This window comes from Cricetulus griseus, chromosome 3 (assembly GCF_003668045.3).
Source record: "Cricetulus griseus strain 17A/GY chromosome 3, alternate assembly CriGri-PICRH-1.0, whole genome shotgun sequence".
In the NCBI taxonomy this organism is placed as follows: domain Eukaryota; kingdom Metazoa; phylum Chordata; class Mammalia; order Rodentia; family Cricetidae; genus Cricetulus; species Cricetulus griseus.
The window spans coordinates 205,244,286-205,265,629 of record NC_048596.1 but is presented as its reverse complement, the minus strand read 5'-3'; the positions used below and the strand labels follow the sequence as shown (position 1 = coordinate 205,265,629).

The 21,344-nt window shown below is 42.6% G+C and overlaps 1 protein-coding gene across 6 annotated transcripts in view; it reads right to left on the bottom strand.

Annotated features, from left to right (window-relative positions):
• Positions 1 to 21,344, bottom strand: part of Nrp1 (neuropilin 1) — a 151,962-nt gene that overhangs the window by 48,199 nt on the left and 82,419 nt on the right. The window lies entirely within an intron of this gene.

Below are 21,344 nucleotides of genomic sequence, written 5' to 3'. Positions count from 1 at the left end.
AGGGCCCCATGTGATGTGAACAGCCCCCATCTTCCCATTCACCTTCTAGGGCTGTGGTTCTCAACCTCCCTAATGCTGAAACCCTTTAATACAGTTCCTCATGTTGTGGTGGCCCCCAATCATAAAGTTATTTCCATTGATACTTCACAACTGTAATTTTGCTGCTGACATGAAACATAATGTAAATATTTTTGGAGCTAGAGGTTTGTCGAAGGAATCGAGACCCACAGGTTGAGAACCACTGCTCTAAAGGAAGGCAAAGGCTGTCAACTACCTTTTAGAAGTTTATGCCCATAGGTTAGTGCTGCTGTCATCTTGGGTCAGAGAAACTTCTTCCTGCAGTAGGTGACAGGTCCTACAGAGACTCAGATCTGGTCACAGTGAGGAGAATAGCAGAGTGTTCAGCCCTGAACAGGGCATCTGTATCACTACTTTTAAGGCTCAGGGGACATCACAGAAGGGGGTGTGGAAAGACTGTAAGAGCTGAAGGAAGGGGTGGAGTGTTGTACGATGCTGTCTCCCAGGCATGACATGACTGTTGCACTCTTGAACTTACAGCCACTGAGTTTACCTGCATAAGACATGCATGGGATTGGATCTGTCCATATTACCCACCTCCACTGTGAGAACTATCAGTGAAGGAGGAGATGTAGCCATTGGCAAACTGCCCATGCTCCTGTAAGCAACCCTGAATGAAATCCATTGGTGTACACACACACACGCACACACACACACACACACACACACACACACACACACACACCCCACACACAAGCACGGGTGGGGGTGGGAGCAAAGATAGACTATCTCTGGTGCAAAGGAAACTGGGTTCATGTCAGTGTATCTTCTAAGACATTTAATACACTTCCTGAACTATATCATATATGTCCTTTTACAGACAGAGATTCAAGACAGACAAGACAGATGTACACATTGGCTACTGGAGAGGCCTGAATGAGGGTTCCCATCTGACCCAGCTGATCCTGTGTCCCAACTTTCTGCTGCATCCCATCCCTTTCCAATGAGATGCAGCCAGGAAGGCACTGATATGAGTGCCCTAGGAGTGCTGTGGTTCTAAGAACAGATACAGAGAGAGTCTGGGAATGGTCCAGCAAGGAGAAGAGCAAGGAGGGCTTGGCTTCACACAAAGCTTCTTCCTTTTGCTTGTTCACGGTCTTGCTATAAGCAGGTTGAGAAGGAGATGAGCCCCAAAGCATGATGGGGAGGAAAGACATGCAGTCATAAAGCAGGGCTTGCTCCTCTTTGTCAGGTTCCAGTTTTCTAGCAAGAGAGGCTCACTTTGTGTCTTGTTTGCTAACCTCATGCCCTGGAGGGTGGTGGGAACTTCCAGGTAGTGATAAGTTTTGCTCTGTCATGTGTTCCCACCTTGACTAACTAGCTGTCAATAGCCCTGAAAACAATAAGACAACTGGTCATGGACTGGAATCCCTGAATGCCTCACCCTTGTGTATATTCAGGTACACATGTATGGGGATACACGTGGAGGGCAGAAGTCAAGCTTTAGGAGCTGTCTATCCTTGTTTCTGAGATAGGGTCTCTTACTGGGACCCAGTCTCATTGATTCAGATAGGCTGGCTGGCCAGTGAGCTCCAGGACATCCTCTGGTGTCTGCCTTTGCCATTCTGGAATCATCAGTCAGTGCTATCACACACAGCGTTTTCAAATGGATTCTGGGGGTTGAATTCAGGTCCTCAAGTTTGTATGGCAAGCCCTTTACCAACTGAGCCATGCTGCCCACTTAGGAAGACCTTTCTTGCCTCTGACCTCCTGCAATCCTCTTTTTCATATTCCTCATAGATATCTGCAGTATAATCATATCCCCTTTCCTTTAGCTCTTCTCATTGTCATCATTAATAATTACATACAGTTTTAAAATAAAAATTATGATTAGTCTCTACATGTTGAGCATTTTCAATGCCCTTTCATTAATGCATTTGACTTTCCCTGGAAAGTTGTTTCTTTCTATTTGTTGTATGGCCTGGATGTTACAGATTTTTTTTTCCTATAGAAAAGAAATATCTCTAAAGAAGGGATGCATAAACATAATATTTTTTACAGGACTCAGAGAGGAATTGCCTAATACACCTGGTTTGCATTGACCAGATATTTCAACAGTACACTAAGAGCTAATGGAACACCGTTTTCTTCAAAAATGAAAAAAAAAAAAAACCCAACAACAAAGGCAGAGCAATTCCCCACCCCTCCCTCAGCTTCTGAGTCCTGTGACTTGACAGCCCAATTTTCAGAAAACACTATTTCAATTAACCCTGCAGTGCCTGTGAGCCCAGGGCTGCAGAAGAATGAATGTTGTTTGGTGGGCCTGCTTGGAAGGCAGCCGCCTCTGGTCTGTCAGGAACAGCTTTCCCCTGATGGCCCTGGGAGGAGTTAGAACACAGAGGCACAGGAAAAGGAGTGCACTGAAAGGAGGACGGTGAAGTTCCACAGTCTAGCAGCTCAACAACTCTCCCTGCAAGGGTCCAACAATACAACTGCATTTCCGTAGTCTCAAATGTAACGTAGATGCTCTCACCAGAAATCTGAATCAACAACATAATCTTTTTTTTTTTCTTTTTTGGTGGGGTGTGGTTGTGGGTGGTTGTAAGAAGGTTATAAGATTGGAGCTTGCTATGTAGACCAGGAAGGATGTTCTAGAATCCAAACTCAAAGAGATCTGCCTGCTTCTGCTTTTTGGGTACTGAGATTAAAGGCATGTTTTTGTTTCTTTTTCTTTTGACACAGGGTCTCATAAAGCCCAGTTTGACTGGGGCTTGCTATTTAGTCAACAATGATCTTGAACTTCTGATCTTCCAGCTTTCACCTCCACAGTGCTGGGCTTCTAGACATACAATACCACACCCTGCTCTTTGTTACTGGATGGAATCAGGCATGGTTCATGCTGGACAAATGTTGTACCAGCAGAGCTGTGTCCCATCCACAGAACAACATTCTAATAGAAATTAATACTGTAGATTAACAATGGCTGCCATTTCAACTTTTCATTCAACAGTACTTATCCAGATGGCTGACACTGGTAATCCTTTTCAGAAGGGAAGCAGAACATTGTTTAGTGAATGCCATACTCTTCCTATCCCCTGTGAGCACAGGTTTCCAAAAGCAGAGACTGCCAATGCTTGTAATATGTGGCAAGCAAAATAAACAATGGCAAATTAAACAGAATTTCAGATGAAAAAAAAAAGCTATACTAACTCAAAAATTTAAAAAGAAAAAAACCAATTTCCTACATAATTTGGACTTTCAGAACACTCACACCTGCACATTCATGGGCTCTAGACACTGGAGAAAGGCTTCAAGAGTTTCAAATGCTCTGAGAACACTGAAGACTTTATTGGCCATCCACCAATTATTCGACAGTCACGCACGTCCACTTGCAAGCTGAAAGGTCCTTAAAACCTGGATGTCCAAGGGAGAGCTGCAGAGCACTGTTGACACAAACTCTTCCTGTCACACCTACAAGAGGCCCTTCAGTCTGGGAATGATTAAACTCTCAAGTGTCCAATTGCAGCTTGAGTTGATTTGAAATCATTTTGGAACTCTATTCCCTGGAAGTACCTTCAGACAGACAGACAGACAGAGCATCTCCTGTAGCCTGACTTCCTTTGAACTCACAGTGTAGCTAAGACTAATCTTGAACTTTTGATTCTTCTGTCTCCACCAAGCCTGAGTCACGATAGCTGGTTTATGGGGTGCTGGGGATGGAACCCAGAGCTTTGTGATACCAGACAAGCACTCTACCGGCTCAGACGCATGCCCAGCCCTGTGTTTATAAAGCTTTGAGGGAGAGCTAATTACTAGGCAGAGAAGCATTGGTCACCTAGAACATTCCCAGGTATGGGGAATCAGCTGACTTGCAGAAGGAGCCATGGGCAAAGACAAGCAGTTCCTAAGGAAGATGTCACGACATAACAGAGGGACCCCTAGAACACAAGTGTGAGTCACCCCTGAAAAGGAAATGGTATTTTTTTTTCTCGACAGCAATGAACACTGCAGCAACTTCCCTGGTCATTGCACAGTTTCCTGCTGGAGTTTAAACTCTATGGCTCCTCTTATTTGCTACTCTGGGGTATTTGAAACTCTGTTTCATTTTTCTTCCTAACATGACTGCCGCTAGGCTTACTAAAGATGGATGACAACCTCACAGAATCTAGACAGATGCCTAGACCAAGAGCAGATGCTATCTAGATCTCTGATAAGCTCTGCCTCCTCCTTCCAGATGTGGATTCAGGATTAACAATGGGGGTCTCTGCCCCCTAACTCTCTCTCCCCAAGTGCTTAGGGGAATTCTGAGAAACTGGGAGGGACCACTCTCCACTCTAAAATGCCACAGAAAGTCTGGGAGGATAAGGCCCTCATCAACACCTTGTATGCACCGTGGTGGTGTCCATGTCAGGCTTAAGGCCCTGGGTGCTTACCAGTCTCAGCATAGGCCACGCCAGAAGAGGCCACTTAGCCTCAGTGTCATTTCAAGATGAAGGCAATTGAGAACCAATAACAGAATCAAGAAGAGGTCTCTGCCGTCCCCTGTCCTGCCTAAGAGCAGGGCATATATCCTCTATGGTAAGGGTGTGAGTCTCCCTTGTGCTGTGCTAACCAAGAATCAAAACTGGGGTTAGGGCATGAGCACGCCTTTCCAGGAAAAACCTGATTTTCCACCAACTGCCCTTAAGGGATGCCCTGGTTACTAGTGACTAGTCACAACCTAGTGACCTCAGAAGCCAAATTCCCTTCTTTTCATTTATTTATTTATTTAGCTTTTTTTTTCGGGACAGCATTTCTCTGTGTAACAGTCCTGAAAGGAACTCACTTTGCCAACCAGGCTGGCCTCAAATTCACATAAATCCCCCTGCCTCTGCCTCCTAAGTGCTGGGAATTAAAGGCTTACGACACCAGGTCCTGGCATCTTCCCGCTTTTAAGAAGTCATTTCTCGACAGTAATTGCCATTTGCTGAAATGGTATATTAGTGCTTGGACATATAACTGTTTCTTTGAACTTTTACTTTTCTCTGAAGCCTAAGTGACATAAAAATCTGAATAGAACTTGTACTGCTTTCTCTTGTTAATCCATCTTTTGTCAGTTGAGTTTGCAGACCCCAGACAGAAACCTAAATGGGCACAGGAATAGCATTTTTCTGCCTTTATGAATCTTTTTCTCTGGCATAGTTAAGTAGGACAATGGCCTCAGTCTACCTCCATGTGTGTTATTTAATCACATTAGAATATGTATGACCTAACTAAAATACTTGTAATTCCTGACAAAATTTTTTGTTTGTATATCTTGCTTTGTAAAATGCTTGTTCCATAATAGAAAATAAAACCAAAACTCTCCCTCCTTCCCTCCCCCCTCCCCATCTTTCCTCCTCCCATTCCCTCCTTATTCCCCTCCCCCACTCCACTCTCCCTTCACCTCTTCTAAATAGGAGTGACCATTTCCTCTTTTCAGCCTGGTGGATGAGCCCGACATTTCTACTCTGGTAAGTTCATCATACAGCTCTCTGAGTTCATCATGCTCTGTTCTCTTTCTCCTTTTAGTCATTTGTGATTTCTCTGAAAAAATATTTGTCTTTCTGTATAGCTGATAGAGTCCTAGTGAAAATTTCATAAAATGTAGTAGATTCAAGAAGGAACAAAACCTCCACAAGATACCACTACTGGAACAACACACCCCAATCTTCTCAGAGTTTTTTTTTTTTTTTTTTTTTTTTTTTTTTTTTTTTTTTTACCTATGATAATATACGTGAATGTATGTACGTTTATAGTTTTAAAAACAAGGCCATTCCAACTCTGTGATGATAACTCGTCATTTCCTTCTGTTTTTGTTTTTGTTGTTGTTGATCTCCTTGCTGAGAATATTTCTTTTTCTCTCTCTTTCTCTCTCTCTCTCTCTCTCTCTCTCTCTCTCTCTCTCTCTCTCTTCCCTTTTTTGGAGAGGTTCCGTGTAGTTTAGGCTGGCCTAGAACTTACTACATAGCCACAAAACTGGTCTGAAACTCTCAGGCTCCTCTTGCCTTAGCCTTCTAAACGCTTGGTGGATAGGCATATGCCACCACACCTAACCCCATCACCATTTTTAAAGGCATCATCACATACTGGTGGATTGATGTCGTCTGCTATTTTTGAGCCTTCAGGTGTTAGGCTTTATGTAATAAACTTGATACAACCAGTAGACCTCACACTGCCTGTCGGAGTGTTCTGTAGTGAGTTAGTGGACTAGAATGAATGGGAACCATCTGGCAACTTTGAATATGACCTCGGGTAGGGTTGGCAAACATAGTATGAAACAGGCAAGAGAAGATGCTAACAATGCTGTCAGAGCACTGGGAGGCTTGGGGGAGGGGATACACCTCACAGCTGACTGTGATGTGTGTAGCAAAGGTTCCACAGTAGGAATCTGCAGGTAGAAAAGGAGGAGAAAGAATGTGGGATTTGTTGGGGGGGTGGTGGTGGGGAGAGCAGAACTGACCCTGAAGAAATGAAATGATCAAGTAGCAGACACCAAACAGCCAGCCATGTTTCTCACACTACAGCAGACCCTGTTGATCTGAAGTGCATGGACTCTGCTAGACACCCTATTTCCACAACTGGAAGGCAATGACCAGCAGCCATGGAGACAATCTGGAACCTTCATATCCATCGCTGCCTACGCCTATGCTGTGCTGTCCCCAACCTTGCGTCCCAGGGCACAGCAATGGTGCACTAAGACAAACAGCAGAAATGATAGAGAAGCCAGGACTGTGTAGGGCAGTTCTCCACAGGGCACCTCTCTGTGTTCTGGAGGGTTCCTTTTCTGAACATCACCCTCTTTCCCTCAAAATATCCGGGCTGACACACATACAACCAGGTTACCTGCTCCCTAAGCTTCATGCGCCATCTTCTGAGATTTAGATAAGTGTCCTTACTTCCTAGCTGTTTGAGTTTTGACTGGAAGATGGATGAGTTTTCACTTCTGAGTTTGGAGGACTTCTGTGATGAAGGGTGGCAGGGAGGGAGACGGGGGGGGGGGCGGCAGGCACATGTGCAAGTGCACATCAAATGCATTCTCTCGGATTGTTGAGCGTTTCCCACTGGGGGTGTGACACAATCAACATCTGGAAAGTATCCAGTGGTATGTATGCTATCTTCAGAAGCCCATCAGGCTCCTTTGGAGTTCTCATGGCTGCTTCCAAGTCAGTTTGCACAGCTCAATGAACATAAGTGACTCTGCAAGACACCCCGTTTCCAGCATTGGTATAAAACTCTAAGACATTGGATTGTCTGTACACATCTTAGTTTCACACACATTGGATAGGGATCATGGTTGATCCTACTGCAGGGGACCTCTGAAAGTGCTGGGGTCCCCTGACCTCTTCCTTGTTCTTTCTTTTCAGGGATCTACAAGAATAAGCACTTTATGGCCAAAGGCATTGTCTTCACAATAACAGGAAACACATTCCCCAGATAAAGAGAAGCAAGGAAAAGCCCACATTTTACTGAGAATCACCGGAGGACGAAGCAGCGTGTCTCAGCATTGTATAGTAAATCACACGGCTCGCAGCCTCCAAGCCATGAAATGCATGCCACTGCTTGCCATGATTGTGCACAACCGGCCGTCGGTAATATAATGTGGAAAACCTCATTTCCAAAATGAAAATCTGCCTTGCACAATAAAATACTGCCCCATGAGTGAGCATTGGCAAGGGAGCATTTATCAGCTTTTAATGCTCCCCTGGCAGGCCTGCACAACAGCCTGAGAAAATAAAGGACAAAGAACCGAGGTCTGATTAAAAACCGGAAAGTCTGTTTGCAAGGGGAAGACCATGGCGGCTTTCTTTCAGATCATCTCTGATGACTCAAGGCTGTTTAATTCATCAGTTGATACTAAAGCTAAAGAAAATATTTTTAAGTAATTGTCTCATTTCCTTAGATAAAACACATGTTTTCTGACCTAGTCAGGCATGTGGACCTCAGCTATTCTAGGCTGAGTGGGGCTAATTCACAGCATCTGACCATTGTCTGTCCAAAACTTTGGGTCTCAGACTTCTTATAGATGTTAATCAGAGCACAACCACCTAAGGTTAATAACATAATCCTCTAATTGCTAATAGCATAATTCTCCACCTATATTATTTTGTCAGGATTATTGTGTTACATAGAAAAATGCTGATAACTAAAATTGTTCCTTTCAATAGACACTCTGCATCACAGCCTTTGTATTTAGGGTATTTCATTTAAGGGCTAAATTTAAGTGTGTTACCTCTGTCAAAACTCCTATCAAACAAGGAAAGTTTTATGCACAAATGAACTGAGAAGCAAAGTGACATGTTCCCTTGTCCAGAGTCACCCTGTTTGGTTCATGGCACCCCATGCTGGCCCCCAAGTTCTGATGCAGCAGAAATATGATCCAACAGCTCTTTGGAAATTAAACACTTTATGCAGTTATAGAAAATATGAGACCATCTGTAGCTACCTTGTTGATTAGTTTAAACTGGACTCGGGGCTACTGGAAGAGTCCACTTCGAATATTGTTATATGGTAGAAAAATAAGTTGATGTTTACAAAAATTTTTTTAAGTGCAAGACAGGAAGGACCAATGTTACCTGGTCATCTGATTGCCTGCATGGATCCTCTGCCCATAGTTTCATTAAGAGAAAATCAATCTCTGGTTGTAGCTGCACCCGATTCCTGGACAAGTCTCCACTCTCAGGTTAATCACTTTTGCACAAACTAGAGGCAACTAATATAAAAAGAAAGTTTTAATTCTGAAGTAGTCTTGGAAGAGCAGCTCCACTCAGTTTGGTGAGAATAGTGAAGTCTCCTGTCATATGTTAAAATTGCCCAGAAACAAGGAGACACGCAGCAAGGGTGAGCCTTGCTTATTCTCTGACAGAGTCCAAAGGGAGTCAGAGCTAAGCGGTGCAAGCTCAACCATGGGCTCCAGAGCCTCAGAGATGCTCAGGTGCCGAGGGTGACACAAACTGAAGGACTGAAGGATGCCACGTGTGGAGATAAGGCCATTTCACCCAGTAAATTCAAACACTCTGTATGACTCTTAGAAGCACAGAGGCATGTACAGAAATGTGGTATGTCACACATGATGGAGTCAGAGTGAAGTCAAAACTGACACTGTGAGAGCAAGAGGGCATCACAGAGTTCAGAGAAGGGGGAAAAGCACTGTGGATGGGAATAGAAAGGGCTTTGTTGAAAAGGTCAAGTGATGCATTCAAACTGGGCCTCACAGGATGGGTGAGACACGGGCTGAGGAAGTGGCCAGAGCTGATGAGATAGAGGCAAAAGGAATGGCTAAGTCTCATCCAGTTACCTACAAGTGGCATTAATACTGCTCTTCTGTCTTGTATCTCTTGGCAGAATTTACTCAGAGAACAAGGGTGACTTTTCTCCCCAGGCACAACACACACACACACACACACACACACACACACACACATACACACACACCACTCAAAGGTACCACATGCCAGGAAGTGTCTATGGAGCTTTGATACAGAAGAACAACCTGGCTAAGCAAGTTAACTGGCCAATTCAAATCCAAGCCTTAGCTCCCCCTTCTCTTCAAGAGAAAATACGTTACTTCTTACGTTCTTAAAGCATTTATGAGGTTCACACAGTACACACTCATGCAACTGTGCCAAGACAATGTGAGGACATTTTTCCTTAGTCAGTTTGTAACTGTGTGTGTGTGTGTGTGTGTGTGTGTGTGAGAGAGAGAGAGAGAGAGAGAGAGAGACAGAGAGAGAGAGAGAGAGAGAGAGAGAGAGAGAGAGAGACAGAGAGCCTTCTGCAGTTTTAATTCACTACTCCAATATATCACTAATCCTTAGCAGATGGGGCACCAGTGTTCCTTGTGTTTAAATTCAATGCTGTTTTAAGTCCAGCATGGTTGGCAAGATCTGAAACTCCTTTCTTCCAAACAAAAGCCAACCACATGATATTAAAGTCAACATGAAAGTGTCTGGAACGCTCACGGTCCTCTGTAAGGAGGAATGCAATTACTCTTATCCTCTTACTTCACACTGTGAATATTATAACTCATCATAAACTTTCCAACCCTTTTGAAAGGCCCTCACTTAAAGTTGGAGTGCCATTGAGTCTTGTTGGTTGGGTCCACCCTGCATGAAGTGGCCCTTGTCACTCACTTCTCAAATGGTCTCTCATGAACTTAGAGTTTCTTCTCCTGGAAGTTGCCTCAAATGGCAGTGAGGATGAAATAACCTTGCTGTATCTCACACAGCCTCTAGGACATTGTCCTGCCTGACCCACCTTCCTGTTAAGGAGCAAAGACAAGCCTGCCACTCTATGGTGTTTAAGTGTGATCTTTCTACCTGTCTGGGGCCTGGAAATCCCTTATACCCTTCTTGTACTTTGGCAAAAGTAACATCAAATTCTCTGCACCATTGCAGGTCATGTTTATCTAATTTTCAGTCTGTAAGGAGTTATCACTGGGGAGAGGCTCTTAATTTCTTGGCAGTTTAAAAAGATTTCAAACTAAAAGAATCAAGAAAATATTAAATATAGGGAAGGAATATTTCTATTAAATTGTTGTTCTGGGATTGTGGGGGGGGGGTGTCTCAGTCAGTAAAGTTTGTGTTGTGCAAGCATGAGAACCTGAGCTTGACTGCCAAAGCCCACAGAAAAAGTTGATGCAATGGAACACACACTTGTCATCTCAGCACAGAGAAGGAGGAGACAGAGGATCCTGATAGTTCACTAGTCAGCTTATCTAACCTATCTGGTGAGTCCTAGGTCTGTGAGACACCCTGTTGTAGAATATTATTTTAAGATGTGTTACATTCGTTTATGTTGTGGAATATTTGTTTAATGATGCAAAGATGTGTTGCATTCCTTTACATTACATTTGTTTAACTCTGTGAAGCTGTGTTACTTTACCTGTCTAAAACACCTGATTGGTCTAATAAAGAGCTGAATGGCCAATAGCAAGGTAAGAGGGGCTAGCAGGCAGAGAGAATACATAGAAGGAGAAATCTAGGAAAGAGGAGATCAAGGAGCAAGAAAAGAAGGAGAAAAGAAGAAGGTGAGAGGACATCAGGGCCCAGCCACCCAGCAACACAACCAGCCAGTAGGAAGTAAATAAAGGTATACAGAATAGACAGAATAGTGAAAGATAAAAACCCAGAGGCAAAAGAGACATGATAATTTAGGTTAAGAAAAGCTGGCTGGAAACAAGCCAAGATAAGGCTGGGTGGGCATTTATAAGCAATAATGTCTTCGTGTGATTTTTTTTTGGGGGGGGAGCTGGATGGTGGTCCCTCCAAAGAGCAAAAGAGCTAAAAGAGTAAGCAAACAACTACAACACCCTGTCTCACACACAAGGTGAGTAGCTTCTAAGGAGTGACAACAGAGTTTATCCTCTGGCCTCGGCATGTGTGCACACACCTGTGCATACCTGTGTACTGCCCCTCCCTCCAACACAAAATGGTTGTTCTATTCTGCACATGTGCGTCTTTTTGCTGCAGTGGGGTGATTCCTAAATGCCTGACTAGAGATAAGCTTGTATACTCAGCCTCTGCCTGTTGCACAGTCAATTATGCCTTTAAGGTCTCCTTTGCCTAAAATCGTGGTTTCAAAAACAAATTGGGGGTGGTGGTGGTGTGGAAACTAAAGGCTTGCAGATGGGAGTAATGGCCTCCATCAGTCACTTGCCCTATAAACTCTGACAGCTTCCTTTCACACGGTGTTCCATGCATTTCTTAGTGATGTAGGTGGGCCTCTCCCAGTAAGAAGAGAAGTTGTGAGTTCAGGTGTTGGGAAAACTCTTCCACTTGGCATAAAACATCCTGCCAGGAGCTGACAGGATTGCTGAACCTGAGGTGATAATAAATGTGACCCAGAGACAAGACTGAAGGAAAGATCAGGCTGCTCAGTGCCAAGTGTCACAAATTCTGCACAGTCTCTGGAGGGAAGGCCATCATTCTGGTTTGTGTTTGTTTGTTTGTTTGCCTGAGGCAGGGTTTGTCTAACTAGCTCTGCCTGTCTTCATAAGTGAGGACTCTGCCTTTGGAGTCCTAGCGTTACCGGCACGGGTCACCAGCCTCAGCCTGATCATTTTGAGGACACATAAATGAGGCTGTGACTGCATTTCCCTGTCAGAAATCCATACCATTGATAAGGATTCTTCTGCTAAGAGTCATCTCTGACAGGGACAGTTTTCTAGACCACACTTTCAAAGCATGACAAAGACTTGTGATTAGAACTCCTAGTGACTGAGCTGAACAGAATGGGCTGTGGCAGGAGAAGGAGCGCCCACTGGAACCTCACCCAGAAGAAAGAGACAAAGACGGCAACACGCAGCACTCCATGGAGCACATGCCTCCCTCACAGTCCAAATGCAATCAGCTCACACAATTGCAAATTATTTCCATGTTTTGAGAATAATCCAGATGCTAATTTCAAGCATTTGAGCCCGGGTCACACAATGAAAAAAATATGCCTGGCCCACAACTTGCAAACCACAGGACACAAGCACAGACGTCATAGGGCAGTATTATGCTGTTTGCCCCTCTCCTACCTCAGCTGGGAGTCCTCTACATGCCAGAAACTGTGGCTGGCATTCATCCACTGGAGCCATTCTGGTATGTGAGTCTCTCTCTCTCTCTCTCTCTCTCTCTCTCTCTCTCTCTCTCTCTCTGTGTGTGTGTGTGTGTGTGTGTGTGTGTGTGTGTGTGTGTGTATGTGCATGCACATGCATGTACATTCATGTATGTGTGTGGAGGTTTGAGGGTAACATCAAGTGTTTCCCCTAATCTCTTCCTCACCTTATTTTTGAGATACTGTCCTTTTCCTGATCTGTTTTCCTCATCTATTCTGATGGGCTGGCAGGTCAATAAGCCCAGGAAGGAACCTCCCAGTCTCTTCCTCATCACAGAGATCCTAGGCACACACTGTCACTCTGCCTTTTTCTGTGGGTCCTAGGAACTGAACTAGGTTATGTGGAAAGCAGTGCACTGACTGAGTTATGGTTGGACACATGTATTTCAACTATAAGCTTGGCAATGGCAAGAGGTCACCTGTCTGATGCAGGTAGCCAGGCTGCCATGGGTGAAAACACCGGAGGGGTGAAGGAGGCACTTCTTGGCAGAAACACAGCTAAAATGCTTTGGAATGCTCCAAAGGGCTTCTCCCTTCCTGTAGGACTTTGCAGGTTTCTGATCAGGCAGAATTCAATTACATGGTGGTTATACTCGGAGATGCAAAGTTAAGGGATTATAGCACATCACTTCACATGGTTTTAATTAAAATGCTAGGAATTAAAAAGAAATGGAATGATGATTCTTAATCTGTATGAATTATGTTCGATAAAAGACCTTAATTGAGATGCATCTAAAATGAGAAACACAAATATCCTAAATCTAGACATTTCATAGGAAGTGAAGTAGAAACCAGATTTTTATGTAAACCATTCTAGAAAGCAGAGAGAGCTAAGATTCTGTGCTGTGGAGGTTGGACGTGCAGCTGAGTTTCCAGGTGGAGGCATGCATTAGTGCCTCACATACCCTGCTAGACACAGGACATCTAGGCAGAAAAATGATCGTCATGGTTATTGCACTAAATGAGATTCATCTGCTTAATAGCCAGTTGATTTTAGAGAAAACATACTAAACACACAAGAGTATTGGCTGCTTTCCTCCTCTTTTGTCTATGTCATATGTACATCTGTGTATGTATGTTTTGTGTAGGTAGGAGCGTATAAGTTTTTATATGGTAGATAATTGCTAAATAAATAATTTCATGTGGTATGGCTGCCTTACAAACAAATAATGACATCATTATAAATGCATGCAATCCTCGGAAACATGCCAAGCTATAGAATAATATAATGCTTACACTATGAAATGTTGATTGAGGGTAGCAATGAGTAATCTGGATTTTTAAAAATACTTTAAAAACTAAGTTAACATGTGGTGGTTAACATTGTCAACTTGACAGGATATAGCGTCACCTAGGAGACACAGCTCTGGGGATGTCTGTGAGGGAGTGTCCAGACTAGGTAGACTGAGGGAAGAAGACCATACTGAGGAGCTCCCTAACAAGCCAAGCACTGAAAACATGGTGCTGGCAGATTTTGCCCTTTTCCCTTCCTTCTCCCTTGCTAAACCATTAGATTACCTTCCTAAAGCTAGCCCCCAAAGTCTATGCCCCTATTTGTCCACTGACTCATTCGCAAGACAAAACACCAAGGTTCAGCGATCAAAATTCATTATTTAGCTATACCCACTAACCTGTCCAATCAGGACTTACCAACTAATCCTAGCACAGACTTTCCCTGTTTACTCTCTAAAAACTCACTCCTGCAAAAAACACCTGCTGTCTGACTTTGTCCAATCCAGAGACAGCCCCCTCCCACTTCCGAGCACCAGAGAAGAGTGATGAAGTTGAGAAGAGAGCTGAGCATTGCTACTCCTCTCTGCTTCCTGACTGTGGAGACAATGTGGCAATCAGATGCCTCACTTTCTTGTCATTCCACCCCATCATGAGGAACTGGACTCCCAAACTGTAATCCAAAATAAAGCCTCTTCCTTAAGCTGTTTACATCAGGCTGATTCCCAGGAATGAGAAAAACAACTGTTAGAACACACAGAGTAATGAGTTCCATTACACCTTTTTCATCAGTCTGGATTTTCTGGGAAATATTTAAATTTAGCTCATTGCATGCATACCTATTTTGTTAAAATTGGGAGCTTAAAAAAGCTATTTTTTTCTTTTCCCTATAAGCTCCACATACTTCTTAATACAGCAAAAGGATTTATCATGATTTCACGTTTCTTGTGATTTCCTAACTTCTTTTCATTATTCTGAGTATTTCCCAGTAGAAATTTGGTATTTCATTCCCAGAGCCTCTCAAACTGCAGGCCCTGCCTAAGTCCTTTCCCTAGTCTGGTCTTTCTCTAGTCTGAGGTGGGATTTACCAGCTTCCACGGTATGTAAACACTTCAAGTCTAGAAGCCAGAGACAACCAAGATGTCTTTCTTCTGAAAGCTGGTGCGTGGTGTGGCTTTCTCCTTCTTCTTTCTGGGTAGGCTTACAGATGCTCAGAAATGAAGATGATATTTTTTGTTTTGTTTTGTTTTGTTTAAGGGGAAACAGAGACTGGGTGTTGACCAAACTTGAAGGTGTGAGCAGGCTGTAGTGGTAGGTAAGAAGACTTTTCCATCAGAGATGTAATGCTTCATCTTGTCACTCATGGGCTGCATGTCCCTGCAAACTAGCTCAGGAGAACCGAGGGAGACAGCCCCATCACACAGGGTTTCAGCATGAACTCCTCAGCTTCCTGGTGGAGGCAGCCCTAACAATTACTTGATCTGAGGGAAAAAAACTTCCTTAATGGAACAGAATTAGCTGCATGCTGCCTCACACCATTATCAATAGTGTTTAAAATGAGTTCCAGCTATGCTCCACATATTTATATTTTCGTCTTAGGCAAGCTCAGGGCACTAGCTGATCGAGTACATTTATTTTTAATAGAATCATGGAATCTTAAATGCTTGAAAGGCCCCGAGAAGCTGTCTTATCCAATCACCTACCCCCCGAAGAACAGTATCGATAGCCCTCTCAGGCTTGCTAAAAGAATGAAAGGGCTTATTTATCCTCTTTGCTAGATCCATAAAATGTAGTTAGAAGTTTAAGGCATTAGAATTGCAAGAAAAATAAAACTTTGTTGCAACGACCGCTTTGTTCTCCTGACACAAGGCAATTAGAAGAATGTCAGAAATGCATTTTAACCCCTTGAGGCAAAGAGAACTGATTAAAAAAAAAAAAAGAGCATGAGTCACGTGCACAAGCACATATGTGATTATTCTTAGTTATAATGTGTGCAATTAGTCTCAAATGCCTACTCTCGTCAACTGCTGGAAATACAAAAGCATAATGCATTTTATTACTATTGGGATATACAGAGCATTTTAAAATTTAATCTACTTTTCTCTCTTTATTGGAACCTAGAGTTGAACAAGATTAGATGGTTGAGGGAGGGGAGGAAAAGGGTGAAGAAGGGAAATAACCCACATATGCATGTATGCTTGTGTGTGCATGTATAGAGGCATATGAATTTGTATGAACATGTATATTCATGTGTGCTCACACATGCGCATGCATTTTTCTATGCATGTATGTTTGTGTGTGCATATGTGTTTATGTTGCTCATACATGTGCATGTATTTTGTACACATATATGTTTGTATGTGCTTGTACATGGGGCTTGGGTGTGTCTGTACTTGTGTATATATACATCCACTCAAGCATCAGTCTTGTTTCAGATCAGCAACCTAAACTGCTCTTTTGATGCTGATCAGAACTCTCATGCTGATGTTAATCTTTTGAGTGGTACATTAACTAAGAGCTAGGAGGCCCCACATCTCCATCCATATCTGAGCCTGGATGCTAGGGTGCAGACCTCTCTCTCATCACTGGAGAAGCTGTCTGTGGATAGTCTAGAAGTTTCAACCTTGGGTTCTTCCAATTTTCAAGAACATATTTGTTTTTGCTCTGGGGTTTCCAAACTACAATATGAAAGTTATTTAAGGCTCAAGAGTGGTGTGTTACATTACACACAGCATAAATGTAGCCATTGCTCCTAAATGTGGACATTAACACACTCTGTAAAAGGTGCAATTATTACCACTGGGACAGAAATCAACAAACCTCACCAAAGGAATTTCCTAAAACTGCTATCGTAAAATCTGCGAGCATTATGGATTTCATTAACATTTTACTCCCGGAGGATTCCCAATTGTATAATAACAGTTCTTTAAATTTTCAGTACCACAGACAGGAACAGCCTTTTCACCCAAAACAGATGTGAAACCATCAGCCTTCCCTTTTCATTGGTCCACAGATTTGGTGCTGTAACTAGGAATACTTAATGGGCTGTCCTTTAGGGGACAAATATGAAAGTGCAATATTATGAAAAGATAAATGAATAAACAATAGACAGGCTTTGTAATCCCTCTTCCCTACTCTGGATTATGTTGGAACTTAAAAGACAACAACAAGCTTTTGACTGACATATTTCAGGAGATCTAAAATACGTCTGTGTGCAACACTTCCTATGTTCGGGAGAGCTAATTTCATTCTCATTTTGCCCACTTCTTGTTGCTCACAACGGACAATTTCATCCTGTGTTTCTGTGCCCCAATGTCATCCTTATCTCTGTGCATTTTGAGTGAGATTGTGTAGTAGTTTAAAATAACATCTCTATTTATTTAGTTAAAACAGTTCACTTTCAATACCTAAAAATAGAGAAACTCAAGATAAGCAAGCAGGGAAGTACTGATGTGATTTTTTTGAATAGGGTAAACAAATATATCTGTATTTTTGGAAAACAAAAGAGCCAGGCTCCAGTTCAAAGAGCAGCATCAAGTAGCTTACAAAACACCCAAAACCCAGTAGCAAATCACTTGTGGCTCAAGAAGCCCCACCCCTCCGATGATTCAAAGTTGGAATCCAGGACACTGTGAGCATCCCCCTGATTGTTATTTTTGGCTGGGTGTGAAAAAAGTAAACATCTGCACAAATGTCTTTTGGTCCTTGGAACTATTGTGTGGGAAGACACATGGCACTCTTATACGGAACGCAGGGGCACTGCTCAAAACCTGTAGTCCAGGTAGTCACAGAGTAGTCACAGAGTAGTTCCTATGCCCATGACCTACTTATCCCTCACAGCTCGAGCCTTACCCACACTAAGAAACTTCTCCACACATAGTCCAGTCCTTTATCACCATTGTAGCTACTTCAGTGTTGATTCTAGTTAGCTGATAGTCTACCAAGAAGCAAGCAAGCAGGGGCCAGCTGGGCTCAAAGTTCACCTTCAGGTGGATATGGCCCTCTACATAGCTTACTAAGAGCTGAGTAGGAACAAGGGCACCAACATTCTAACTCACTGCAAATCTCGGGTCTTTGGGCCTGGACAAACAAAGAGAAAATGATGCTAACACACCTACTTTGAGTCCTACACTTTGAATTGAGGTGTCCTAGGAAGGAGAAATAGTCTCTTTCAGGATGTAACTGTAAATGTGGGTTTAAAAAAAGACACTGTCATTACAATAATGAGAAGGCAGCGCCTTGAACAAAGTGCTGTGCACAGCCTTTTAGTGCAGTTCTCCATGAACAACCATGGCTCTTTCAACACTGTTTGCCAACGTTATTCATGCTCTTGTGCTCTCTAGGGAGTGTTGACATGAAATGCTCATAAGCAAAATCATTTGTCTGATTTCTAAAACAGAATTATGTGGTCAGCTTGACCAAAGTTATTTAGACCATCTTGGTAACTTCTATGTGACAAAACAGTCTGTTAAAATATTGAAAAATTACATTACACGAATTTCTGTTTACCCCCAATCAAATCCATCCCTAAACTCCCGAAACTCTGAATTTAATGCATCTCTAGTTATGACCTTTAAATGACCTGTAATGTAAAAGTCCAAAGTCTCAGAGACAACTTCAGGAAATGTGACTCAGGGAACAGGGGCTTCGGTGCAGTGTTCTGGAGGGAACACAGCCCAGGTATCAGAACTGAGCCAAACAGCGGTTTGTGTGGGTGGGAAGCAGAGGTCCGTGCAGATTTAGGGTAAAGGGACTTGCCAAGACTCACCTTGGGACGTGCTTTAAAGCAAATTATATAGCCTCCAGGTGAACATTTAGAGTATCAACAGTAGTTGCAACACACACACACATACATACACACACACACACACACACACACACACACACACACACACACACACACGAAAATGCATGCTGAACTGAACACCTGCATTTTCCCTAAATTGACTAAGACTATACCTCACAAGCATCATTCCGTATTTGGAGAATCCAGTGAGCTATTTCTGTCAGTTCTCTAGTTACAGATTTATAAAGTATCATTTTATTGTAATTTCAGCAATTTGCTAATGATCTGAATGAGTTAAGGCACCCCCTAGAGTGCCTGGTTTATAAACACAGAGTGTTTACAGTCAGAATAACCCTGCTGTATACACATTCTGGATTAGTCAATTTGGCAGATGGAAGCGATCGTGAGGAAAGCATTACAGATTGTAAACCCAAAAGATGCTGGCAATTTTGTGAAAACTCAAAAATGATTTCATATGAGGTACCTGCTCCATACTCGACACCCGAGAACAAAGGATCAATCCAGAAAGCACAAGAGGAAAGCAAACACTGTCTAAAGATTGTTCACACAAATGGCAGTCTACAACTTTAAGATAAATCACTTCTGTTTCTAACTTTCAACCTGGGGATACTCTAAAGGTTACAAGCAAGGGCTTCAAATCAAACACTCTTCGGACTGAATAAGCAAGCACTTTTTTCTACCTAAAAGATGATTAAACTGTATATTAATGCTGATTACCAGAGAAAACATTATTTTATTTCATGTGGTCCTTGAAACATGTCCAACTTGTTTGGTCTTTGTTCTTAAAGTCAGTGTGTGTGTGTGTGTGTGTGTGTGTGTGTGTGTGTGTGTGTGCATGTAGATGCCAGGGATGGCTCTGTCTACCTTGTTTTTTGAGACATGATCTCTCACATGGTCTGGAGCTCTTCAAATGGGCTAGAAGCTAGACTGGTAAACCATCAAGTTCTGAGGGTTCTCCCGTTTCTTCCTCGCCAATGCTGGGATTACAGCCAACCTCCATTATAGAAGGGTTTGTTTGTTTGTTTGTTTACATTGGTTCAGGGTGGAAGTCAGGACTTCATGCTTGCTCAGCTATCTGCCCAGCCCCAATTCCATGCTTCTAGATATCCTCTGGTTCCAATCTCATTACATTACAATCCAGAGGCCCACTCCAGAGTCCTTATCCACACCAGGGCTAACTTACCAAACAAACAGAATATGGCTAAGAAGCCAACTGCCTTCTGTTTCTCTGGAGTATAGAGAGCCATAAATGACCTACTACAAAATTTCTTTTTCTGCAAAAGACAATGTCCTCCCATTGGAGAAGAATGAAGTTTCAGCTGAGTTGGTTTATCAAATAATTCTATTTCAAAAGTCGCTGGAGGAGGTGGTGGTGGTAATCGATTAGTCCCTGGTGCCATTTTTATTTATCTGAGATCAGCAGAGTTCATCTTCCAGTCAGCCTTGTGTCTCTTGCAATAGCTTTTCTTTTTTTGTCTCCTGGCATTTTAATCAGGGAAAGTCACAGTTGTTTTGAGGAAAATGCTCCCAAGAGCTTTAATTAAAGCTGGAAGGATAAATCTGTTTACAGTGTGGTGAACACCATCATTAATAAAACATTGGAATAATTAACAAATTAAATTCTGCTGTGTTTGTGAATGGCTACAGTTAGGATCTGTGAGACCATGTCTCTTGAACAAATACAACATGATATGTACTTTATGTGGAAGAAAAGGAAAACACAGCCTGTGTTTCTCTGTGACTCCTAGTGTCATAGATTGGTGGTGCTTCAGTGGCTGAAGGCCATATCACTGTTTTGTGGGGAAAGGACCTCATTTCCATGAGTCTGAGGTTAGGTTGTAATGATGAATGCAAAAGTAAGGATTTTGATTGCACCACAGATATACTGAGTCTGTAATTGCTTAATTAGAAACAAAGGAAGAAAAAGATTATGTCAATAATGTAAGTAGCCTAGAAGACAGACTACAGAATGGAAGAATCTAGAAAAAAATGAACAAATTTTACATTGTGCTCAACTGTGACTACTAACAAGAGCTTTTTGTGAAGTGGCCTTGTGAGCAGGATATGGCCATTTAAGAACCTTCCAGTCGGGACATCCCTTCGTGTTTCTTCTTACCAGGCGGCTCCTTGTCTTGTTTTGAAGCTTCCTGGCAGACAACGGATCTCTCAGGAAGCACTAGTGTGGACATTCATATCCATGGCTAACGATGTATTGTTGGTTTTTTTTTTTTTTTTTTAAATGCTACTTGGTAATTTCCTAGAGAAAAACAATGGGAGCTGAAGGCTGTTCCTGTCTTTAAGGAAAGCCAGTTTCCAATGTTGTTTTATTAATTTAACACATGCAAGTATTTGTTCTAGTTGTTGCTACAGCAACGTGTTTTGTGGGGCATATTTCATGCAAAATGGGATAAAGCTGAAAATCAAGACAAATGTCATCTGCATAATCGTGTGCATAAAAATAGAAGTATACGTGTATGCCACCCTACGTGTTAGGCTGTGTGATTAGCAGCGCCTGCCTCCGCCCTTCATCTGAATTACACCATACTTGTTCGTTAATTTAGAAAACATCTATCTGATGAAAACAACCAGCCAACCACTTCCAAGGAGCTTCAGAAAATCTGGAAGCACATGAAATTATTCATAATTAGGTGATGGGTGGATGATAACC